Source organism: Amblyomma maculatum, chromosome 6 (assembly GCF_055883805.1).
Source record: "Amblyomma maculatum isolate TAMU_Amacu chromosome 6, ASM5588380v1, whole genome shotgun sequence".
Classification (NCBI taxonomy): domain Eukaryota; kingdom Metazoa; phylum Arthropoda; class Arachnida; order Ixodida; family Ixodidae; genus Amblyomma; species Amblyomma maculatum.
The window spans coordinates 159,209,620-159,232,274 of record NC_139349.1 but is presented as its reverse complement, the minus strand read 5'-3'; the positions used below and the strand labels follow the sequence as shown (position 1 = coordinate 159,232,274).

The window sequence follows — 22,655 nt, the reverse complement described above, 5'->3', positions numbered from 1 at the left end:
TAAGAGGTATATGCGCCGACTACATTGCACTCGCGTTGAAATCGCACTGGTTGGTTCGGTGCCGGCGATACGAAGGCGGACAGCGTACTTTGCGGCTGACGCAATCGTCTGTAAAGGTAAGCCTATTCTCACGCATATTGCGCTTTGTGGGAACAGTGTCCTACCGGATTGCTGCATTCTCTGTCTTTTTGTGCCGGAACGCTCCAGAATGTGCTGAAATGAAAACGTGGGACAAGCGCTTGTTTTCACGTGGCTGACAAAATGACATCGCAAATGTGGCAGATGTCGCGGCGAGTTACGCAGATTTCGCGCAAGAACATCAGTCTCAACTTTCTTGAACAGAAATAATGTATGTGCTACGTTTCCTTGCATTTTGTACGCGCAGGAGGTTCACGAAACGATTTTCGTTTCTTGACATTTTGATACTTGCGCTCAGTTCGCAACGACTCGGTTTTGTTCTACCGTTTCCGTTCGTGCGGCAAGCTCATGTTGGCGTACTACCTTTATTCTCCTAGCACTCTCGACTCCCCCCTCCCCCCTCCTCCCTTATCTCTACACTTCGCACTCGCTCTCCTGAAACCTCTTTCATGCTTCGTCATCTTCTTTCCCTCGTAGCGCTGCGATCCCCCCCCCCCCCTTTTTTTATTTACTCGGAGAATAGGCGCGCACCGTCCTGCTGCTCGGGGAGCGTCCTCCCGCAGCCCTTCTGTTTAAACTTTTTGTTCGAGGAGGCTATGTTCGTTCTCGGCGGCCGTTCAGCGCAGCACGCCTCTGCGCTCGTGCTCTCGGCATCGAAGTGCGCTGTTCGGCCGGCCTGGTTGCATAATAGTTTATTCCAAACTGCGTAAACTATATGCCGCTATCATCAGCCTATGTTAACTTCCCCGCGTCTGGATTTGCCTTTTTTAATCACAATGGGAGCATTTTTCATTTTACGGGGACCATATTTTGCGGTTGCAAGGAGTGTGAATTTGCATTTTTATTATGCTGCTTTTGTTATGGCGTTTACTTTCGCTCTCGAAGAATCATTTAGGTACGTATTTTTTTTCAGCAAGACTTCAATTAAGGCACTTGTACACGTGCTAAGTCAGCTAATGTGGTTCAAACCATCCAGTTTTCATTATTTTTGTGGTCACATTTCAACATAACTATTTGACCGCATTACTTGATATTTGTAGTGTCTTTAGACTAGAATAAATGGATATTCGATACTGATGCCTCAGCATTCAAGTAGAGGTCGACAGCTTGAATTCTGTGGCCAAATATGGTACCGGATGTTGCTAATACAGAGTTTGATTCTGACCGGATGTTTACTTTTTTTTTTGTCTTTTGCTTAAATGTACATATGAAGCGGTTATCATAGCCTTAGTCGCATATGTTTACCTTCTTTGCTCATCACAGTGCGCATATTGCAGGCAAATTTGTGACTTACTGTTATTAAAAAATTTGTAATGTATGTGTTGAAAGCAGTTTACTGATTTAAAGGGCCCAGAAAACAATTTGACTTTCATATGCTAACGATGCATGTCTGTAGATTGTCTCTAAGAATTGAAGCCTACTTTTTAAAGATGAGCGGGGACCCTTAGTTTAGTGATATATTACATATTTTATTGCCATTCAGCCGTGTGCCAAGTTGAGGGAAGGAGGATCATAATTTTTGCTTTGTTATTTTTTATATTAGACTTTCCTTAATATTGCATGCAGTTTGGCGATGAGTGGCAAAATACTGATGGTTTTTGCAGTTTTCTAGCCTTAGTAAATATTTGTATTTGCTGTTTGCTAATGCCAGTCTTTTTTTTTTCAGGTATGTACAAAGGCATCAATTGCCTTAGCTTTTATACAATGATTTTTAATATTCAATTATTTGAAACATTGAGTAAAATGAATTCTTTATGGCTACCATTCACACAAACTTGCAGTTCTTACATGACGTCAACATGCTGATCAAGAAGGACGGCAAAGAGGCAGTCGAAATTGGCCTTAACAAGATACTTGTCTTGGTTTTGAAGGACACCATTCGTGCAAGAAAAAAAGACATTGCCCGGCTGCTCGAAGTATGTTCTGAGGGAATGCGTGAAAGGAGAAAGAAGCGTAAGTATTAGGCTGTTTCCTTCTGTTTGCTGCATGTGCTAATTGGCAGTTTTTCGCTAAATGCCTACATTTTTGCCATTTTGCATTGCCTTATAGATATACTAAAAACATGGCTGAGCATCAGAAAGAATAATAAAACCATTACTAGCCTGTGCATTTCTTCATATGTAACAATTTTCGCATTAGCTAAATTTAAATTACCTATTGTTCTTCTCCATTGTAATGGTGCAGCCTTCTCGAATCTGTTCAACTAGTAGCAGAGAATTAGGTGATACCTGATTCAAAACTTCACAAGCTTTGCTAATTTTTGCTGTCAGATGTTTGGCTTTCAGTTTGCGTGCCTCTACATGTTTTCAATTTTGTTTATTTTCCTTCCTAAATTAGACAATAAATTATCGCCTCAAAACTCTGCTGTCTCTTTTTACCTGCAAGGAAGTACATCATTGTTGTGTTGCTTATTTCTATTGTAGATGTACAGACAGTATGCATTCTGCAACTCTTGGCAAACATTGGGAACCAGCCGGGAGCTCTGGATGTTGTTTGTATCATTTGTAAGTTTTCTCTTTGTCATTTGAATATTCAGGAAGCCTACTTAAAACCGACATTATTAGCTAATTTTCTTTGTTTCTAAAATGGTTTACAGTCTAACTTGTAATATGTATTAGTGATCCATGATTAAAAAAAATACTACACAAGTTTTCATCACAACTGTGAATTCTTTGCTGTGAAAGGATTATTTGCACTGTAAGTACAATCAAGAGCACTTTTAGGAGACTCCTGCCATCACATGCTTACCACGTCGTATTGCATACAAGAGTCACCTGATGAAGCACTGGTAATGTCAAGATTGGTGCAGTGTGCCATTTGACTAAGCACTCTGCTACAGTGGACCAGCAGTGCTTTATCAGATGGCTCTTGCAGGCAGCTTGGTGGGGTTTAGCATTTGCTGGAAAGGGGTCTCTCAACCTGCTCATGCATGCTAGTACCTAACATGTTCCTAATGTCTGGAATATATAATCTGAGACTGCTTCAAAAGAAATATTTGCCACATTGTCTTATCCTACAGGCTTCTGAAGGTGGGTAATGCAGTTTAATAATTGTTTTAAAAAAATGCTGTAATTTGCTAGCCAAGTTTGAAATGATGTAATAATTTTAATTCTTCTGAGATTAGGTTTACCACATTGGTTGGGAGAAAATACGGCTGTGTTTGAAGGTTCATGCTGTATAAATATAATGCCTTCAACTACAGATGCTAACATTTCATGCATTAACCATGTGGCACTGTCATAGACATTCTCATTTATAGTAAAAATTCTCAATAAATCCAAATTGTTATTTTTGCATTACAAGTTAGTCAACATATTTTTAGTATTCGAACCTTTAGTATTTCAAAGTGCTCAGACTGCCTGCCGCTATAACGATTACAACTTCTTGAACACTTGAGCTTCCTGCCGCCTCTTGAGGCTCACCACTGATGTTCTGGATGTCTATGCTACAATGTGCTATGCGTGGAAAATGTTTTAACATGCCATGCTTCAGTGTTGACATTTTTTAGAGCTTCTGCTGTTTGGTTGTTTGGTAATGCTCCGCTGTTGCACATGTAATTGTCGCTCAACTCAAAGCTCCAGTGTACACTTTCAATGAATAATGTGTGATGAAGTTTCAGAACTGCCACATAGGGCAGCGAGAACACTTTTTCCTTGTTACTAAACCTTAAATGTAAACACTTCAGGAAGCATTGCGATGACCTAGGGCTTGGCTGGTTCATACTTAGCACAAGAAGACGTGCAAAAGTTCAGAAATGCATTATGTGTTATGTATTACATGCACTTTGTTTTTTTTTGTAGTGCCCCATCACTAAGTATGCTCTTTCCACGTTTTTTTGTTCGGTTCTGCAGTATCTAGTAAACACCGTGCTCCAGTGCTGTTTATTTTTTATTTACATTCTTAACTATCATAAACATTCCAGTTGATGTGAAATGAAAAGTTCGTGGGGCAGCATAGAAGTTCTCTAACCCAGGTGCGTTTGATGAGTGTAGCCATTTTTGTTTGATAAAATAGCTTGCATAATCTAAAATTACCATGCAACAGCATGCTGCATGAATAAAAATGGGTTGACCTTATGTGCTCTCATTTATGACTTGATCAGACTGCTGGCTTTGTGCCTCCTGAACCAACCATAACAGTATACTCTGCATTGTTAATTGTGAGATAACCACCAGTGGTTTCCGATAGGGCCCTTTTCCAGCACACTGCTGTACACTAAAAGGGCATTGGCGTATTCTAAATATAGAGTAGAAAATATGTTGAATTTGCTTTTTGCCAGGTGCAGTGCATATTTATGCAGTTGCTTTGTTATGCACTTCTTTCACAATTTTATCAAGGAACAGGAAGAAAAGCCTGCCACGCCGTGCTTCGGATATACTGGGAGCAGCATCAAAGAAGCTGAAGAGCATTTCTCCTTCATTCAGCAGCGGAAGCTTCTTCGAGTCATCGACTCTACTTAGGGTATTGTTCCAATAATGGGTCGATTTTGGCTGTTCAATCTGACATATGACAAGGGGTCTGACAATTTGTGCTGCTTTATAGAGCACCTCTTTTTGGGCGTCTGCGTGTCGAAGCCAAGATGCGCTGCACAACGCTTTATTTCATCGCTTAAGGCCGAATTTTATGCAAGCGCACGCGTTGACACTGACAAAGCATAGTATTAATATTGTGTACTGCGATTATTGTTGCATACGACTAAAAGTTTTGTTGTTTTTTAAGAAATGTCACCAAGCTGTTGTGTTCATTGGTCGGTTCTGTTTTTGAAAAAAAGTTATATACTTTGTTGTCTGCGTTTGTTGGAACTGTTTTGCTTCTTTCATTTTATTAGGTATTTACGTACATACCATGTATGTTTTTGCCCGTCTGCTAGGCTCTCGGTGGAGAGTGGCAGTATTGTTAAATAAATGAGGTTCCATAGCGCGCATCAATGAAGAAACAGAACACAAGAGCCCCCCCTGACCCCCCCCCCACCATCACCCGAGCACCCACTAGCCCGAACCCTGACCCTTCTATGCCGAATAAAAGACTTCCAGTTTCCTTCTGTGTGACATTTTTTTGTAACATGCTCTGTGAATTTGAAAAAACAATCATACTGGCATGGGCCATTCGAGATGTCAGAATAATGGCATGCAGCATCTCTTTACATGCTCATTTGGCATTACAGGGGTTAAAAGGAATACCATTAGGCTTGATTGCAAATGTGCACATAGGAAAAGCATTAAGGAACGTGTAGTGGCAAAAGTAATTCCTAATTAGGGAATGCAATATATGAACGTTATCCGCACTGATTTTTATCAAGGGGTGTAAGGGTGCAATGCCACTGCTTCCACCCTGCTATAGGGTGTAAAGGTGATGAAAACACCCCAGTGCATTGGCCCCATATAAGGGTGCTATGACCAACCGAAGCACCATCTTTGAGGGTGTACTGGCACTCTAAAGCCACTTTTTTTCAAGGGTGCATGGGTGTTAGTTATAGACATGCGAAAACACCTAATAAGGTGTTTTTGTTTTACAGTGCACCTAGCGGTGCCCTAGAGACGTTTTTTATGAGTTACTGACTTTCGCATTTATGTTTATGCATATCTATTATTTTTTTTGTGACAAAATTATGCAGTCAATTTGAGTACACAGGGGGACATCTAATATACGATTGGGAAGGTAGATTTACTCGGGAGTGTAGGGAGCATTTAATTTTCCTAAAAACTGGAGCCTTGTTTCGATAGAGGCGAAGCTAAGTGGCCTTCGTATGCAGCGCGATGTCAGTGCACGTTAAAGATCCCCAGGTGGTCAAAATCACTCCGGCGCTCTGCCCTACGGCACCCAGTGCTTGTGAGGACTGGCCTCTTAAGGGTTGGTCCAATCAATATCCCTGTGAATGCTCTTTTGAGCCAATAAATGTCTTACACCACCAAAACCCAGATCTCTTTCCGTTTTCACTCCCACCTTCCTCCCTTCCCTTACGGCGCCGTCAGATGTCCACAACACTAGTGGAATGAATAGTGCGCCTTTCTTTTTATGTGAACCAGTTATTACTATTAATAACATTTAGCAACGTCACGAGCACTGGATTGCAAAATATTTATTTCGTCGCTCAAGCAGGTCTAAGGAGAGACGTGCTAGATGGCCGCTAGTCCATGGCCGGCGGCGACCTCATAAGCCCGCTTGGTGGCCCGTAGTTGAATCTTCGGGTCCGAGCTGACCAGCACGGCTTCCCACTGCTCGGGAGAAGGGAGCTGTATTAGTTCCACCTCAAGTGGATCATTTGCGCAGTTCCAGAGAATGTGATCGTATGTCGCTCTTTCGCCGCATTTACTGCAGTTTGGGTTGTACTGGCCTGCGTACATCAGGGCAAGCACCGCCGAATTTAGGAGGGAGCATGTTTGTAGTCGGCGCCAGGTAACCTCCTGCACCTTTGTTAAAGATTTGTGGGGGGGGGGGGGTGATATGTGCGCCTTTCTAGCCTGAAGTGAGGGGTAATGTCATGAAAAGAAATTAACCCGTCCCTCGTGAAATTCAGGTCGGAGGGCGCGCTCACTGCCCGGTCGACGAAACCTCGGGCTTGCGCGTGAGCTGCCTCGCTCTCCGGATTGGAGGTAGACGTGATGCAGCCCCTCACGAAATTGCGAATGGCTATTTTAGAATCCCTGAATACAATATCGGCGGACGTGTTTGCAATAGCTAAGACTATGGCCGCTTCCTCCTCCGTCTCGGAGGAGGTGGTTGCGATGGATGCGGCCGTTCCCATTCAGCTACCAGTGCGAACGCTTGTCTCTGGTCGATATTCCGCCGCGTCCACGTATGCTGCATGACACGTGTCGGCCGTACTTGGCATGTAGGGCGCGAGCCCTCGCCATGCGTTGGCCTTCGTGGTGCGCGGGGTGCATATTCTTGGGCAAGGGTTTATGAATCTACATTAATGATCTGCCTAGTAACATTGTTTCTAACATCCGCCTATTTGCAGACGATTGCGTCATCTACCGTCCCATCCATAACAGTTCCGATTCTCGCATTCTTCAAGATGACCTTAAACGCGTTGAAGCCTGGTGCGACAAATGGTTAATGTCTTTAAACACTAATAAAACGTCATTACTCTCTTTTCATCGACGACAGCACTATTAACCCTCCACGTATGTCATCTGTGGCTCTGAAATTTCATCTGTCCAATCATACAAATACCTTGGCATCACAATTTCTAACACACTTAATTGGTCTGCACATGTAACGAACATTGCTAACGAAGCCAATCGCACTCTTGGTTACCTCCGTCGAAATTTGCGCCTCGCCCCTGCCTCGATTAAAGCACTAACTTACCTCACGTTCGTTCGATCTAAGCTAGAATATGCATGCTCAATCTGGGACCCTCATCAAGCTAACGTTTGTAACATCCTCGAATCAGTTCAAAATCGCGCAGCAAGATTTATCTTTTCAGACTATTCTTATCACTCCAGCGTAACTGCTCTTAAATCTAAGGCTCACCTTACTAATCTCAATTTGAGACGTTGCATCTTTAGGCTTTGCCTTTTTCATAAATTTTATCACACACCACTTGATGTTTCAGTGATATTACCAGCTCATCGCTTCTCAAACCGCACCAGCCATCCCAAAGTTGTCTACCCTCCACCAGCGCAGACTACAGCTCATCTTCGCTCGTTCTTCGTAAAAACTGCTCGGGACTGGAACAATCTGCCAGTCGACTTCGTGCACCACTCCAATCCATCTCAATTCAAGGCAGCCATCGAATCTATCTTCATATGAAATAGCAGCCCATTCCTCATGTAATACCCCATTCCTGGGGCATTTGAGGTATTGATAATAAATAAATAAATAAATAGAGCTGTCCTAATGTGCGTAGGTAACTGTGTTTTCGCGTCCTTCTCTGAAAGTACTTTGCACATGTGTAGTCTGTACAGGATGGACCTTCCCGCGTTCGTGCGAGTGCGTCGTTCGAGCTTGGAGACAAGGTGTGCCTCGCACATCTCCGATATCATGTTGTGAACCCGAAGGTTCAGCAACGTTTCCGTAGACGTGCTAGGCGGGAGCCCAAGGGCAGCCTTGTAGGCTTGTCGGATTAGGCTCTTGTCTCTCATTCTCTCCGCGAAAATCAGTTGCTGGTGCGCGATGGAGTAGACAAACCTGCGCAGTACGAAAGCCTGTACTAATCGACAGAGATCTCTTTTCTTTCATTCCAATTCTCATTTGTTGGCGATTCGTCTGATGAGTCGTAGAGTCTGATTGACCGTGGCAGTGGGTCTGTTGATTGTTTCGGTATTTTTGCGATTGTTCTGTATGTACATGCCCAGTATGCGCATGGTTTGAACCTCCCTGACCAGTTGGCCTCTCACACATACGTTCAGGGCGATAGGGGGGGGGGGGGGGTGCTGGTGTGCATTTCTTCCGCGCGGCTTGGCCCTGAAAATCAGGAGTTCCGATTTCGCGTGCGAGCATTCAAGGCCCGCTCCCGACGCGTAAGTGTCGATTATGTCGACTGCCTGCTGCAGCGTATCCTCTATTTGGCCGTCATTCCCCGTGGTTAGCCACAGGGTGATGTCGTCCGCGTAGAAAGTGTGATGCAGCCTCGGCAGGGCAGCGAGCTTGGCGGGAAGTGTAATGAGTGCAAGATTAAATAGGAAAGGCGAGAGCACCGAGCCTCGTGGTGTGCCTCGGCTTCCCATAGGAATGGGACACCGACTTAAGGCTGCCTATAGAGGCTACCTCTGCTGTCCGCTCGGATAGGAATGATCGGACATAATTAAATATCCCTTCACCAGGGTCTAATTTAGAGAGATTCGTGAGGATTGCTTCGTTCGAGACGTTGTCGAAGGCTTTGCTCTGGTCTAGTCATAGTACCGCCTTCGTCCCGGTTCCACATGGAGGGTCCAGCACATCCTTCTTAAGCTGTAGCATCACATCCTGCGTGGACAATTTTGCCCTAAAGCCATTCATTGTTGGAGGAAGTAAGTCGCGGTCTTCTGCGTAATTTTTCAGTAGGATAAGGATGACATGTTCCGTTAAATTTCCGATGCAAGACGTGAGGGAGATGGGCCGTAGATTCTCGATCGAGAGTTTCTTGCCTGGTTTTGGGATAAAAGTGAAGTGACCCGCGCGTGCCTCCATTCCTGAGGGATCTCGCCTTCCCTCCAGAAGGTCTTCATCAGTTCCGTCAGGACCGCGACAGACGTGTGGTCTAGGTTTCTGAGCGTTTTGTTTTACACTCCGCCAGGTCCCGCCGCGGTGGTGGTACGAAGATGACTGAGAGCAAACCAGACCTCCGCATCTGCTATGTAGGCATCCAGGGTGTCATTTGGGAGACCCTCATACGCGGGTAGAGGGTCTGTGTGGGATGTGTTCAGGTAGCGTGTTCGCAGTTCGGCAAATAGCTCAGCGTCCATACCCTGGTATTGGCGAATTAATGTTGTGAGCCGGTCTCGTTGTGGGCATTTTGTCTGTGTGGGGTCGAGCAAGTGTCTGAGGAAGAGCCATGTCTTTTTGTTTCCAAGCTGACCGTTCATATTATCCCAGATTTGGCCCTATTGTTTTTCCTGCAGGTAAATAGTGTACGCTTCGACATGGCGCTCGAGTTGCGCTATAAGCCTGCGTAGAGTTCTATTGTGTCTCTGTCTCTTCCAACGTTTTAGTTGGCTGGCATGCGCTGCCCACATGTGGAGGCGTTTGGAGTCAGTCGTCTGGTGCACCTCCTGAGTCAGCGTCTCGACCGTGGTGATCTTGACGTCCTTTTTAAGTGGACCAATCCACTCCGTTAAGTTGTTTATCTGACTGGGGGCAGTTTGTTCTCGTAAGCGTCTGAACCTACCCCAGTCGGTGATGTGTGTGCGCATGTGGTGCAGTTTGTGAAATGTTGTGTCAAATGCTGTAGTGATAATGTAATGGTCGCTTCCTAGTGTGTTTCTCTTGTTGGTCCAGCAGGCATAGTTAATGGTTTTGGTTAGTGTTAGATCGGGTGAGGTATCTGCGCTAACGCTGTTGCCGACCCGCTTGATTTCTTGGTGATCGTTAGGAATTGTGAGGCCCAGGTTCTGGATAGACTGCCACAGCTTTGTACCCTTGGGGTTGTTCTTCCGATAAATCCAAGCCGAATGGTGGGTATTAAAATCGCCCACCCCAACGAGCTGCGTTCCTGCGGCGAGTCGAGCTGCTTTAAACAGTAGGTCGGGAATTCCTGACCCCCTGTCTTTCGGTGAACTGTATAGGTTGACTATAAAAAGATTTGCCTCACCCTTTTTTCTGGGCACCATTTCAAGTAGCGTGTACTGTTTGCTAGAACTGTCTATGGTGTGTTGTATAGCCGTAATGTTGCTTTGCACAAATGTCGCTGTGAATGGGACTGTCGCCGTCGTCGGTAGGTTCTAGGGGGGAGTAAACGCTTTAAAGCCCGGTAATTTCACCGGACCGCTAGCTTCTTCAAGTGCTGTTACGTCCGGTTGTTTAGGTAAGCTTTGTATGTGAATCAACAGGTTACTCTGTTGCGGAATCCCCTGCAGTTCCAAAGCCATACCTCAGTTTGCTGGCGAGGGGCCATGTTAAGACATGAGAGGAATAATTACAGGCACGGTCGCGGATGCCGGCATTACATTACGGCTTGCCTCCAGGGCCGCGAGACACTGCACTACTTGCTGAAAAAAAACAGCAATGTTGGTAACCAGCTGAGTTACTTCGCGCATGAGAACGTTAACTATTCCTCAAGACCGCTAAATGTATCCTTGAGTGCGCTCATTTCTGCTTTCGGCTTGTCTGCTGACTTAGATTTGGTTGTCGGTGGCGGGTTGTCATCTTTAGGCGCTTCTGCAGCGCGTTTAGATTCCGAACCCTCATCGGAAGGAGCCGGTCTTATCAAGTTAATGCTGCTGTCCGTCTCCATTGCATTTCTGGTGGAGGGTACGGCGCTTAGCGTGGTGGTTGAACGCGCGCGGTGTATTGGTGCAGTTGTTTTTACGGGTGGTTGCAGATTTTTAAATACACTTTTTCATTTCTGGTATTTCCCGTTGCATTTGCGCAATGGTTGCGTCTCTAGACTGTATTTTAAATAAGAGCTCCTTCTCCCGAGGGGTGTAATTATGTGAAGCCGTATCCGGCCAGCTCACTTGCTTGGAGCTGCTTCTGCTCCTGCTCCTGCTCGAACGCCCCCGTCGGTTCGTGCTTCCCTGCCTCGAACTGGCGGCCTGGCTAGATGACACTGGTGAGAAGGAGGATGACCTGTGGCGAATCTTGCTTCCCCGGTGGTGGCTCAACGAACGGCTACTGGCTTTTTCTCTTGAGCGCGGCTTGTGTCCGGATTGCTGATCGACTTCATCGTTCAGGTTTTTGTATTGTTGCTTGTGTTTGGGGCGGCGTTCTACAAAGGAATGTTTGTAGTCCTTGCCCCCCGGTGTTGTGGGCGCTTTGCGCACAATGCACTTGGGCGTGCAGGTGCGAGCTTTCCCCTCGGCTGGCGAAATGTGTTCTTCACCGCAACTGCGGCACATTTGGGTCCTGCAGGCTTGTAGCAGACGTCCGCCCGATGGCCGACTCTTGCTGAACACGGAAAGGACTTTCCCAATAGTAGATGCTGTCTGGAGCTTCCTTTCCGGCGAACGCACGTCACCAGTATGGACAATGACTGGCCAAGGCGACGAGCATCCACCACCGGAATCCCTTCGTTGCGCTTCAGGAGTCCTTATCGGACCTCATTGGGTGTTCCGACTTCATATGCATAATAAATGATGCCTATCGTAGAGTCGTCCGGCGCTGACACGTACGATATCACTTCATACTCTTTCTCGCTAAGCTTGAGCCGTCGCAGGTTACTGTAAACCGAAGCCCTGAGCTTGTTCGTTGTGCTTACGGTGAACGTGCTGTTAACTGTGTTAACACGAAGGCTGTCCTGTTCCAGCACCTCTTGAATCGGTGGGCTAATCGCTATGCAGGTAGCTCTGAGAAGGTTGCGTGGCGCTACGGTGCGCAAGTCCATGCCTCTAGGCCTAACGACTACTTTATAGTCTTCTACTGGTAGCCTTAGGAGCTTCGCCTTTCTACGTCGGGCAGGTGGATACCTCCGTTTGTCGAGAGGAGAGGGTTTAGACTTGCCTTGGTTATGAGGGACGCGCGCGTCCGTCAGGTCTTGACTCTCTTGTCCGTCTTCCTTCGGGTGATGTTGAAAACGTTTATTTCATATTGGGAGGTTTGACGTGGAGCCTCAAGGGCTTAGGCCTTATAATACTGGGTGGAGACCTTAGTCAGGGACCCCATTGGCGGTTGCCGCCGCCCGCGCACGCCGCGTTAAGGCCCTTTGGGCCTGTAGGTCGCAGCAGCCGAGCAGGGTCGCCTCCCAGTCCTCTCGGAAAGGGTTAGGGATGGGGGGAAGGGATGGGTTATGTTGGCAGGCCCATACCATGTGGCAGGTGTCAGCCACCTCCCCACAGTACTGGCACTGTCCAGTGAATTGGGAGTCAAAATGTTTAAGTACTGCCGGGCACAGCATCGTGTTAGTGAAGAGGCGCAGGAGCAGCCTCTCGTTCGCTTTTCCTAACCCTTTGCAGGGGTTAGGGTATTTGCGATGCGAGTTTTGATAAAAATTTTTAATATCTTTGAATGTGTAGGCCAGATTGGAATCGATGTCCTCAGCCGATTCGAGACCCGAGGAAACTGCCCGGAGAGAAAGCGCGTGGGCGGCTGCGTCAGCTGCCTCGTTCCCTGCAAGACCCAGGTGGCTAGGAGCCCAGACGAGATATCGGCACGTGGGGTCCGTGTCCCGACAGCAATTTTGAAATATTCTATAGGCTAAGAGGGTGGTCCACCCTTGGGCGACGTTCCGGCAAGCCCCTCGTGAGTCGGTGATGATATATTTAGAAGAGTGGTCTGAGGCGGCGAGTGCAATGGCTACCACTTAAGCGTGTGTTATAGATTTGGTCTTGAATGTAAGGCCATCGACTGTGTTCCCGTTGTGAACGACTGCGGCCGTGTACCAGCCCCCCCCCCCGGATGGGGGCCCGAGGCATCCACGTAGAACACACCTGATTTGTTGCCATAATGGCGGGCCAAGGCTTCCGCCCGCGCCAGGCGCCGCCCATTATGGTCTTCTCGTGACATGTTGGCAGGGAGAGGCCCCACTCTGAGGGCGCGTCTCCAGAGTTCTGGGATGCGAAGCCTCTGCTCTGTGAACTGTTTATGTTGAATGTTCAGCCGGGCAAGAAGGCGGCGACCCGACACTGTCTGTATGAGGCGGGTATATTGGTTCATCAAATGTGCGTCCCGAAGCTCCCTGAAAGTGTTCACCACCCCTAGGGCCATGAGCCAACTGTTGTAGGTGGAGATTGGGAGGTCGAGGGCACGTTTCACGATTTTTCCGAGGATCACCTTCGGGCCGCGGCGCCGGTAGCGCTCTTGCAGGTTTAATACAGTCTGCCATCCTCCTTCGGCAAGCTGCTCCGGAGTAACATCTTCACCCTCTGCGGTGTAGACCACCTGCGAGTATCCTCGTGACTCGCGAAAGCCAGCGCGGGTGCCGGCGGCTCGACACCGGCGTTTGGCCTAACGTTAGGCCGAACGCGGTTCACCAAGTGCTGACTCCTAAAGTTCCGAAAACTGGATGGTCGGTGGTCGTATCAGGCTAAATTCGGTATCGGTTGGCATGAAACACCCTTCCGAATCTTCAGCACTATTCGCAGGGCCAAAATCACAGATATTTGACAAAAAGTGGTCGCGAGGCCAGAGACCATGCGGCGCACGTCCGCACAGCTCGGCGTCTCGAGAGAAAGTCAATTCATGAGCAAAAGCTTCAGTGTGCTAGGTGAGAAGTTTTTGCTCACGCCTCTATGAACTTCAAGTTACCTCCCGTTGTAATGTAAATTTCTTTTTTTATAAACCAATTAACATGTGATGCGAAGGCTTGAATACGCCAGGTAGAGCTGGCCTTCACTTGACTATAAACTTCATCTGGCTTTGACCTTATTAAAAGAGTGGCTGTTTACAAATCTGTGGCACCAACCAAGAAGTGTACTGCGTCTTACTTTCCCCAAACCCTAAAAATGAAACGCAGGGGCAGCGTTATCTATGCGATGTCAGCGCACAATAAATACCCCAAGTGGCAGAAATTAGTTCCTATAGCCCCGCTGCGGTGGTGGAATGGCTATGATGCCCGTTTACTGTGCCGGAGTTCCTGGGTCTGATCACGACCGCCGGCGACTGCGTTTCGATGGAGGTGAAACGAATAGTCGTCCGTGTACTGCGCGACGTCAATGCACGGTAAAAATCCCCGGGTGGTAGAAATTACGCCGGAACCCTCCACTACGGCACCTCTCTCTCTCTTACCGCTTTTACTGCCCCTTTCCTCCCTTCCCTTGCGGCGTGCGTCAGATGTCCACAACTCATGTAACAGACCCCACTCCTTTCCTTTCCTGAGAACCAATTACTATTTTTTCGTTCGAGAAGTTTGCCATCAGAAATAGTGAAAAGGGAGCGGGAGTAGGAGATATAAAAAGGAGTGTAAACAGATCTCTCCTATATAATGGTATAAGTTGCCGATAAACAGATTGTCCAGCGTCGACTTCCTGTAGTGAGAGTCAGTGTCCCACCGCAATTTGCGAACGTTTTCAAGACGTGAAACGAGCGCTCGCTGCTATCGTCATCATGCGAAAACAGCTGTAGCGCAAGGCAAAGTCGCCCGAGAGAGAACTTGGTGCTCCTGACCGAAAGCATACAACCTACTTTACAGGGCTTCCCACCTTTCACAGAGCTATCCAACGCTCGCTTCAAATAACGCATCATCGACTGTGTTGTGCCGGTGGGGTTATCACACAGTATCCCACCGTCGACAGGGTTGTGCCATGGAGGTGGTTGTGTAGCGCTCGTCACGCGTTTCGTGAACGAGGGCTGTCAGCTCCCTGGGCGGTGGCGATTGATCCGAGTCGGCGCTGGTGAGATGAAGAAAAAGCTTTATACACTATTTACAGGCATTTACACAACAAATTCGGCTCTAGGGCCGAAAGCTAACATAGCCACACGCGACGGTCCTCGCGTACCGACGCCGCTCTGTTAGGGGGTGAACTGCTCCCGATGGACGCTTGTGACGAACTCACACTCGGAGTCTAGAGCGGAAGCACTTGAGTCTCCGTAAACCGAGAATCCGTTGACGCTCAAATGGTCCAATCCGACGGCAGCACTTTCGCAGGGCCAATGGGAGAGCTTGCTGCGCTCTTGCTTCAATTATACCGCGAAGCGAGAAGGGGTCTAGCGCCTGGGCCACGGTGGCGAGCTGCTTCGTCGATCAGCTCATTTTGAAACACGTCACAGTCCTGGCATACGTTGAGGTGATGAAGCACGGCTTCTGCCGCCCAGATTCCGACATTGCAGAGGAAACGAAGGTGAACAGTTGCGAGAAACAGTTGAATGTGTAAAAGCACTGCCCAACATGAACAGAGGTCCCCATCCAGTACAGACGCAAGTTGGCGTTTTAGCTGTGCTTTTATTTATATATATTATGGCGCACAGCACTTGAGGATCTGACGAAAGCTAGCAGATTAGAGCCACGAACGCTACTGATTGATCAACTGAATAACCGCAATTCTTAAGTCATTGCCCTTTGCAGCGAGCATAGAGAAGTGAGCATCGCAGCGAGAGTCGCAGCAGGTCGCTCTCGAAATAAGTTGCCTTTTGGGTTAGGCCAACGCGTTGAGAAGCCAGTAGGTAGGCATTATCGGATTTTGCCTTGCGTGCATCATGCATACAACACGCTTATTGCCTCTACGTTTTCAGTTCTAACCTAATCTATTCATGTTCATCCTTCTTTTCTAAAATTATTTGGTGCTTAAACACTCAACTTTCCTACAACCTTCTATGGTTGCCTCTTTTGACCGGCTTGAAATGAGGGCATTATGAGTGCTGCACTACATTCGCTTGATTTACAGCGGCGTTTCCGTAAACACACTTTCTAGCTGAGAATTCTAAACTACATTCTAAAACCACTATGGGGGTCGCGCAACGTCATAGCACCACACGTTTTTGCAGCAAGCTGACTTTTAATGTTTTTAAATGTCAGTGCATTTGTGGTGCGGTAAAAAGTAAGCGTAATGGTATCGAAGGAAACGTGCGTAAAAGTCATTTTGCTCTGATACTTATTTACACGGGCTAATTTGCTATTGCAGATAGTGTCTTATTGTGCGTTTGATGACCGAAATTCTCACGTTGCGATCATGAAGCATAGAAACATAGTATATGTACCTTGAGCTCTTTCGTTTGCAGGTTGCAAAAAATTCAGGATTTAAAGATTCGTAAGGTCGAGAGAGAAATTATGGAGGCTGATAACGCAAGACTAAGAAAAATCCTGTAAATGCTGCCTAGTGATGCGATGTCTGTTCATGAACGTACCCCAACTCGCCCATTTTTCCGCGCTGCTTGATGCGCTGTCCACGTCTTCTAAGGACTTGCTCATTTGCTTGTCCTCGATAACGTTGGCTTAGTGCAGCTTGCAGCTTCACGTTGCCTAACAAACATCCATAGAAATATACTGTCTGCCACTCGAGCGTCCCGATAGCTTTAGCCACACGGTTTCGGGTCGAGGGCGAGCGTTACCTACAAAAACGTAATATTGCTGTGATATCATAGGTCAAATCCAGTTTCTGTGGCACCTACCTATATATAAATCAATCGAAACATCGTAATCACACCACGTCTGCGTAGCATTAAATTACACATTACAAGATAAGTGGATGATTGCCGTGAAGGAATATGTTTCCGCGAGTACAAAGATTCGAAGAAACGTCCCGAGTCATGGCCAATTTTTACCGAATTTCGTTTCATTATTAATGGCATAAACTAGAGCCCATCATGAGCTTACATAGAAAACGCTAAATGACATAATGCGAACCCTCCAGCGTTGTGACATAAAAAAACCACGCACTATGACTCTTTAGAAGCTCCGTTTTTTTTTTTACATTCACATGGGGGCATTACTATAAAAACAGGTTAGTGACGACGTTTCTAAAGCCACAGATGAAAAACGTCTGTCACGCCCAACTGAGCCGGATCTAGTTCCGAGGTGCCTGCAGAGGCCGCTATGTGGCGCAAAATAATAAGAAAATACGAATCGCTGTCCTCAGCTCACCGCAACAGCCACACCGACGTCATTCATGCAATGTACGGGACCGATAGAGCTCCCTTTTGAATGTTAAATGCATCTTCGCTAAGAATGTTAGAAAGATTTCGAACCTTTGGACTGAAACGTGTCACTGCATGTAACACTTGAAAACAACAGTTATTGCTCAAGGCTTCAGGCATGAGCTTTAAGCAACCAGCTCATTATTGAATGCTAGAAACCTCTGAACATGGTAAGCGGAGAATGCTCTCGACATTCAGTGGGAGGTTTTTCCAAGAATAATTATACCTGTATGCTTGCTGCATTATAGAAGCTAGAATAAAGCCTTTTTATTCCTAGAACCTGCATATCTTGTATGATTGGGTAAGCTTCTTGGGAATATATGCTTAGAAACTTCGTTAAAATACAATTCATGCTGCGTGCTGAATCTCCGCACTATGAATAGTAACGATTTTTTTCACCACCTCTGAAAAATGAGCAGTTTACTAAAAAATATTATTTCTTAATGTGTTCACAGTCTAATTTGCGTGCTTCGGTAGTAAGATTACGAAGTAAATAATCAAGTCAAATATATATAGACACAAAGAGCTGGCTTGATCCCAATTTTTGGGCAAAGTAAATACGTTCATGCGGCAACAGTTAATCATTTTAAACTACAAAATAGACTTGCATAGAAGGTATGAACCCATCTAACCTACTGTACGCCAGGCAAGGGGTTTTCAACAAAACTTGACTCTGTATTTTAGCGCATCCAAGCTCAATAACTTAGGGTAAAGCTTTACATTCACTTTAGCAGCTGAGAGAAGAGGAAATAGAGTGGCTTGACTTCAATGAAGGCACTATTTTGAAAATTGTGGGCTAACAAAAGAATTGACCACATAAAAATGAACCATCTGCCGCAAGCAACCTTGCGTTGTTGCCGATAAAGGACAATGAATCACGAATGAACAAAACGGGCACGGTTATATGTATAAACTGATTATAGCTCGAAAACATGGTGTTCTTCGCATTGTTTTAATGCGGCGCAATAGCTTTTTTATCACGATACTTCGTAAAATCTTTCTGTCGCTATGGATTTCGTGCGTTGCAGTTTTAGCAGTACATATGGCGAAATCTGGTTGCGGCCGCCTCAAATGGCGGGCTTTTAACCTTGGCGTCTGCAACCAGCTCCGATATAACGGCGCGCATGATTAAGGAGGTCACATATGTAAAAATACATTTGGCCTCATCTGCGAGCCGCCCTTTCAAATGGCGAATGTTTTAGCTTTCGCGCCTGAAAAGATCCGGTTATGACGCTCCCGCAGCTGAGGCTCAGTGGTTAAGATGCTCGCCTATGATCCTCAGTGCCTGGCTTAGAACCCGGCCGGTTGCAGGTAGTTCGACAGTTTTTGCTCACTGTTCAAGCATCGCAAGAGGTCATCGCAAGCTGCTATTATTCATAAAATTAATCACTCACTCACTCCCTCGTTTGGCCGGCGCACTTGACAACACCACCGGATGAGACCCGCATTGATTCTGCTATATGTGACTGTGACCACAAGAAAGGGATGCCGCAAACAAGATCGGACAATATTCTTGGTCGGCGGTGTTCAGCGAAAGTGAGGATTCACACTTAGCAGCCATTCATAGATTTTTCAAGGAATTGTGTGAATACCCTGCAGAGGATATTTCTTCCAAAGAAGTGGCTTAGATGACTTTCTTTTGTGACCCGTGTTGAAAAAATGGGGTATATTTGAGCCACACCTAACGTCCGACCGAATGGCGGTAAAAATGGCTGATGATTGATTCTGCTAAATTTAGGCCAACTAAGATAATCAGTTTGAGTGGTTTTGCGTTGGTTAGGCTTAGGTTTAGGCATAGGCAGGACTGCTTTTGCAGCGATTAAATTGACGAGGTTATGGAGGCGAGGAGGGTTAACTAAAAGAGGGAACACGTGACGCTTTATCTGCAATCTAAGCTCAAAGAGAGAGGTCAAGTGGTGGTACACTATGTGTTGTCACATGGATAATCTATATGCCAGACAGCGACATTTGGCACATTTATGGTCAAGCAGCCTGCCTAGGTGACCTTGGCTGATACATGACAAGGTGAAGCTTTCGCTGGAGAATTCAAGAGATAAATCCTAGACAGGATCACATTTATACCGGTTTCCATTGGGCGAACAGGAGCACTTTTAGCTGCACTAAAAGTGCTCTCGCGAGTTTCAGCGCCTACCAGTGGTCGAACAGGAGCAGTAGCGTTGTGTTCCATTGGCAGAGGCGCGCTTTTGGGGTTCCGGTAGCAGCTGAGAGCAGTCCTCGGTACAGGGAGAACGGAGGAAGTTACGTGACCTTTTTGATGTCACTTCTGGCACGGTCTGTCTCGAGGGAGAGCGCGCGCGCTCTCTCCCTCGAGACCGGCCGTTCTTCTGGTTATGCGCCGCCCGGAGCGTCCCCTCATCAAAATTCACCAACCCTTGTTCTACGAGTGTTTACCTTTCCATGTCTGGCATTTTTATCCAGGGGTCTTCGACATCGACTATCAGTGACAACGCTTTCGCTCCCCCTTCATTCCCATCTTTCATACCCCCTCCCCTTTACTCGGCCCGTTGCAGTGTATCCCTGCAAGTACAGGAGACAGTTATAGGGCCATGTAATCCCCCTCTTCACCTCCCCCCCTCAACAAGAACCTCATTCCGCCCGGAGCCCGGGCCGGACAGTCGAGAAAAATGGCGGACGACGGCAGCGGTGGCGTTCGGCCGGCAGATACGGGCAACGCCAGCGCGGGAAAAGTTTGATCACATGACGCCTGACGTCACGCGCTCCGCCTCGGTACGCTGCTCTCCGAGCAGCGCTAATGTTCCATTGGGGAGACGAGAACGCGCGTCCCCAGTGCTTTCGTACGCTGCTCTGGCTGCTCGTTGCTCTTGCTCCTGTTCGGCCAATGGAAACCGGTATTAAAGAGGAGTTGTCAAACGCCATAAGACAATATTGTCACGTGCTTCGGGGCGTCAGGAATAGAAGAAGAGGCTAGAAAGAAGAAACGGAAGACGCAGTGGTGTGTGCTGGTGTTGCTTGCGTGACTCGGAGCGCTTTAGACTACCAATAAACACCCCCGTTACGTACTGAGTACGTAACAGTTGTGGTGGAGTTTGCGGTGTAGATCAACACGGATCCCCGTTGTCTTCGACGAAGCCGCCGGCTCGCTGGTTTGCCACCCCTACCATCTAACATGGCTCAAGACGGCGACGCTGACCGAACAACACCTGCGGTGAGCAACTGGCAGCACTACCGCGAGCCGCGCACATTTGGTGGAAAACCTGACGAGGAAGTCGACGAGTGGCTAACCAGCTACGAGCGGGTGAGCCGGTACAATCGTTAGGACGCGACCGTTAAACTAACGAACGTAGTGTTCTTCTTGGAAGGCACTCCCCTAGTTCGGTTTGATAACCATGACGACTCACTTACCAGCTGGGATTGTTTCACAGAAGAGATAAAGGACTGCTTTGGCGACGGATCCGAGAAGAAAAAACGCGCAGAACAAACGTTGATGCAGCGGCCCCAGGTACCTGGCGAGACATGCACCGCATATACCTAGGATATTGTGAAATTGTGCAAGGTGGTAAACCCTCGGAAGTCCGAGGAAGATAAAGTGGGACACTTGCTTAAAGGTATCGCTGTAGATGTCTATAAGTCTCTTATCAGCAAAGACAATCTGAACTCTACAGCGGACATCAGGCACTGCCGCACTTTCGAAACCTTGAAGTTGAGCCGTGTCACTCCTAAATTTGGGCGACTGGCCAACGTCACATCTGTTGCGAGCGTTGATGTCAGTGCTCCAGAGTCCATGGCTGATTTGATACGCCGGATTGTGCGGGAAGAATTGTTGCGTGACAAAGACTCTGCGTGCCGGGACGAACACCAGTATGACGGTTGCGCGCTGCAAGCAGAACCCGCGACCCCATCAACTTCCTGGATTCCGGCTTTAAATGCATCACGCTTTGGCGGGGACAGACAGCAGAACGATTTAAGCACTTCTCAGCCACGGATGGGCCGAAGAACCACCTACACACGCCAGGTGGTTCGTCAGCAGCACCGTCTCGATTACTACCGCCAACCAGAACCAGTTTCCGCCCGCATTTACTCGGACCGGTGGCGCCAGCAACCCGTGTCTTATAGCTGTGGCATGACCGGACACATCTCCCGGTATTGCCGTCGGCGGGGCCTACTACCACAAGATCATCGACCGCTGCCCAACGTTTCTAATCATTTCGACACTGAATTTCATCCGACAAAGACTCTGGATACATACCGCCCGGCACAGATGCGAAACGGATCGTCTGCTTCGAACCGCAGCTTGACGCCGCCAACCCAAAGACAGCGACAATCTCCATCTCCTCGGCGCCGTTCTTCCCCTTCGGGAAACTAGAAGACGCGGCCGATGGGGGTGAGGTCGCCGGAAAATCAACGTTCCCAATACCTCTGCCTGTGTTTATGTTAAAGAACAAACTCGAAGTATCCATTGACGGCATTCCCACCATGGCATTATAATTGACACTGGCGCAACAGTCTCTTATGAGTTTAGCATTCAAGGCTCGATTAGGACATAAAGTGATGTTTAGCGTGAATCAAGCTGTGGTATTCCGTGGTGTTGGCGGTGAATCATTGGTGCCTTTGGGTGTGTGCTATGCGAAAGTTATGATTGGTGGCCAAGCGTTCCGAACCGAATTCACAGTGTTGCCTCGTTCCACGCATGAAGTAATTCTAGGTATAGACTTTTTGCAACAGTGTGGTGCAACCTTAGACTGCCGTAGTGGACAGATCTCGCTTAATGCTGCGTTGATGTCGGCCCTTGTAGAAACCTCGTCACTCGATTTAGGGGCGTTTTCTGTGTCTGAAGATACAGTTGTACCTGCGATGTCCGGAGAATTCAAGTTATTTCATCTACGAATTTGTGCGAAACTTTCGACGCCGTAGTGGAACCTACAACGCTGGCCTGTGCAAAGAAGAGTGTCTTGGTGCCTCGTTGTATAGTTTCAGTCACCAGAGGCCACACCTTGCTGTGGACTGTAAACTATTCAGACGAGCCAGACGTCTTGCCTCGTGGCATGAGGCTCGCTCATTACGAGGAAGGTGTGTCGAATTACGTGGCGGCACTAAGTAACCATTTATTTATTTATTTACCCTCAGGGCCCGGAGGCATTACAGAGGGGAGTGGGATACATAAAAGTATCAGGATGTACGTAGAGCAAAGTTACAGAAGAAAATACATTACAAGTACATAAAAAACTTGCGCAAAAAGAACAAGGAAAACAAAACTTCACAATGCAGTGGGGATAAGTAAAAACTATGTCAGGAAGTAAAGGGCAAACAACATAGTAACAAGCAATATACATTCAAAGAAAAACAATGGCTTTCCGAAATGCGTCGTTATCTGTTATACGTGCGATATC

The 22,655-nt window shown here is 47.2% G+C and overlaps 1 long non-coding RNA gene across 1 annotated transcript in view; it reads right to left on the bottom strand.

Annotated features, from left to right (window-relative positions):
• Positions 1-6,426: 6,426 nt before the first annotated feature.
• LOC146187300 (uncharacterized) overlaps positions 6,427-22,655 on the bottom strand; it is a 29,005-nt gene continuing 12,776 nt past the window's right edge. The window contains exon 3 of the long non-coding RNA XR_014707909.1: positions 6,427-6,472. This is a non-coding gene — a long non-coding RNA (uncharacterized LOC146187300). The remainder of the gene's footprint in view (positions 6,473-22,655) is intronic.